This window comes from Dioscorea cayenensis, chromosome 20, assembly GCF_009730915.1.
Source record: "Dioscorea cayenensis subsp. rotundata cultivar TDr96_F1 chromosome 20, TDr96_F1_v2_PseudoChromosome.rev07_lg8_w22 25.fasta, whole genome shotgun sequence".
In the NCBI taxonomy this organism is placed as follows: domain Eukaryota; kingdom Viridiplantae; phylum Streptophyta; class Magnoliopsida; order Dioscoreales; family Dioscoreaceae; genus Dioscorea; species Dioscorea cayenensis.
Window position 1 is genome coordinate 15,166,556 of NC_052490.1, and position 3,277 is coordinate 15,169,832.

The 3,277-nt window shown below is 42.4% G+C and overlaps 1 non-coding gene across 1 annotated transcript; it reads left to right on the forward strand.

The window, feature by feature from the left end:
• The first annotated feature begins 2,358 nt into the window (after nucleotides 1–2,358).
• On the forward strand, nucleotides 2,359–2,465 carry LOC120252423. The gene has a single exon (XR_005533953.1). It is a non-coding gene; the product is annotated as a small nucleolar RNA R71 (small nucleolar RNA).
• Nucleotides 2,466–3,277: the final 812 nt, after the last annotated feature.

A 3,277-nucleotide genomic window follows, 5' to 3' on the forward strand; every position in this document is an offset into this window, starting at 1 on the left:
ACGAAAATTACCCACGGCTGTGTGAAATTCACAAGGTCGTTCATAGGGGCGAGTCCACTCCCCTGTGCCATCTCTAGATGAGCTCTGAATGAGAACGCACGCCGTGTAGAAATTCACACGGGTGTGTGTTTTCTCTGGACACTTAGAAACTTTGCGAGCTCTGCGAGAAAATTCTCGAACACAAAAATAAAGCACTCGAGCCCCGCCAAACAATGCAATTTTAACCAAAGAAAACATGAAAAACATGCATCAAATGACCAAGATTCTTCACCACACACGATTAGGCACATGATAACACCACAATATCCATGAGAAAATCACAAAAAAAGCATCTAAGAATCAAAACATCAACACTTAAAGCCTTATTCATGCAAACACTAAACTAAAAATAGGAAAATAGTAAAGACTTGGGTTGCCTCCCAAGAAGCGCTTGTTTAATGTCACTTAGCTTGACATACCTTGTCTTACCTCACGAGGGTTCATAGACGAAGTTTTCCCTCTTACCCATGACTTGGAAGCACGATGAACATAGTCTTTTGAAGGTAGAGGGGGAGTTGTTGGGCTTGTTACCACTTGAATGTCCGTCACTCTTACTCCATTCTTGTGCATCCCCAACAGCCTTAAGGAGTTTCTTTTGGCGTCTCCTTGCCCTCTTCATCTTCTGGAGCGCGTTCGTCACAATACCCGAGGTAGATGGTACTTCTTCCTCTAGGCCAAGCATCATTACTTCTTCATTCTCCACCTCTTGGTCTAGGAACCCCTAGTACGGGTCCAAAATCAACATTTCATACACATATTCATCAATTATCTCATTAGTAGTGTCAAGAAAATACATAGTATCATCAAAGTCAAGAGAATATCGCATGGCTTCAGTGAGTCGGTATGTAAGTTTGTCATCTCCAACCCTCAGTGCCAACTTCCCACCGTCCATGTCGATCAATGCCTTGGAAGTGCGAAAGAATGGCCTACCAAGTATCAAAGGAACATCTACATCCTCATCTATGTCCAACATTACGTAGTCTACAGGAAATATGTAGTTGTCCACCTTGACAAGCACGCCTTCATTGATGTCCCTCGGGTGTCTCACTGTTCAGTCTGCCAATTACAATGTCATCTGAGTGGGCCTAGGCTCTCCCAAGCCTAACTTCTGAAAGAACGAGTATGGCATGACGTTGATACTAGCCATTGAATTCGCCAATGCCATCTCTTCACCCAAATTGCCAATGTTGCATGTAATCAAAAAGCTTCCAAGATCTTTCTTCTTGTTCGGCATATTCTTTTGCAACACTGCCAAACAAGAGGCATCTAAGATCACCGATGCACTCTCTTCCAACTCCTCTTGTTGGTCAAAAGATCTTTTAAAAACTTAGCATACCGAGGCATTTGAGATAACGCCTCCACAAAAGGAATGTTGATGTGTAATTGCTTAAATAGACCCAAGAACTTCTTGTATTGCTCATCAGTTTGGTTGTTCTTCAATCTTGAAAGGATAAGGGATTCATGGCTTGTAAAGTGTAGGTGCCACCTCCTTTTTTGTTGGCTCTCACCTCAATCTCCACAACCTCGGGTGCTTCAACATTGGTCTTCTCACTTAGAAGCCTACGTTCAACCTCACAACCACTTCTCAAAGGTATCGCCTTCACATGTTCTCTTAGATTAGTCTCGGTATTGCTTGGCAAGCTTCCTTGTGGTCTCTCCGATATAGACTTCGCAATTTGTCCCACTTGATTTTCTAAATTATGCAATGAAGCGGTGTAGTTACGAAGTGTAGCCTCGACCGATTGAAATTGTGTATTTTATGATTGCACAAATCGGGTCAATACTTTCTCTAGATCGGTGTATTTGAAATTATGGTCTGTCTTATTCTATATGTTTAAGGCTTGTTGTTGTTGAAAACCCGGTGGTGCGGTGGCCTTTTGGCACCCTTGGTTGTTCCATTCCTCCAACCCGAATTATAGGTATTGCTATAAGGATTGCCTTGGTTTCTCATTGCATTACCCACATAGTCAACTTGCTCAACGGAGGATGTACCACCAATAGCTATCAAGCAATTGGATGAGGAATATCCCCCTCCACATCCATCATAACTCGTTACGACCGCCAATCTCGGAAAGTTAGAGTGTCTAACTCTTACTCAATGTCCCCACTTGTGTAACCGCATCGATCTCATGGATGCCTAACACTTTCCTCTTCTCCCTAGCATTCCATTGGTAGTTGTTCAACCCCATTTCTTTGATTAGTTACCTGGCTTCTCTGGGGGTCTTCCTACCTAAGGTACCTCCTGCCGCTACATCAAGTAACTGTGTTGTACTTGGGTTCAAACCATTGTAAAATATCTGAATGATCATCCACTCTAGAAACCCATGTTGAGAACATTTTCGCAGAAGTTCCTTAAACTTTTCCCATGTCTTGGATAGAGACTCCAATTCCATTTGCACAAAGGACGAGATCTCATTCCTAAGCATTGCATATTTACTGGGAAAGAAATAACGGGCAAGAAAAGCTTCTACCATCTCCTCCCATGTTGTGATCGATGCTCTAGGTAATGAGTGTAGCCACTGCTTCGCTCTCCCCTTTAAGGAAAATGGGAAGGCTCTCAACTTGATGGCATCATCCGTAGCACCATTGATGTTGACCATATTACACACTTCCAAGAAATTCTCTATGTGACTGTTTGGATCCTCATCAGCCAAACCATTGAACTGTGTGGACTGCTGTAACATGTGGATGAATACTGGCTTTTAGCTCAAAAATTCGAAACTGTGAATAGGGGTGACAATGCTAGATTGTGTCCCCAATACGACGTCCCGCGTAATCGAGAGTGTTCTTTGTTGTTCATTCTGTTTGGCCATGTTGTCAAACCCTTCAACTTTCCACTTCAGCTAGATTCGACGGCCTTGTACAGAGTTCTCTACCCCTCTTCCGAGTGTACGCTCAAGTTCAAGATCACCTTCAATCAATATCGAACGGGTTCCCTAGGGTCATAACCTCGAGTCGCACTCAAAAAGAAAGAAAACAAATCAAAATGATGATAGAATAAGAAGATATGAAATAGAATAAATGGATGAATAGCTAAAAATTGCAAAGTGAAAAAGTATCTCTAATCGCCTACTCTCGCAACGGCGACAAAAACTTGATAATGCCCCTTGCATGTGACCCACAAGTGTACGGGTTCATCAAAGTAATAAATCCCAAGTGACTAGGGTATCGTATCCATAGAGAGTAGGGAATAAAAAATATCTAAATTGCTACTTTCAACCAAGTGAAGATGAATAAT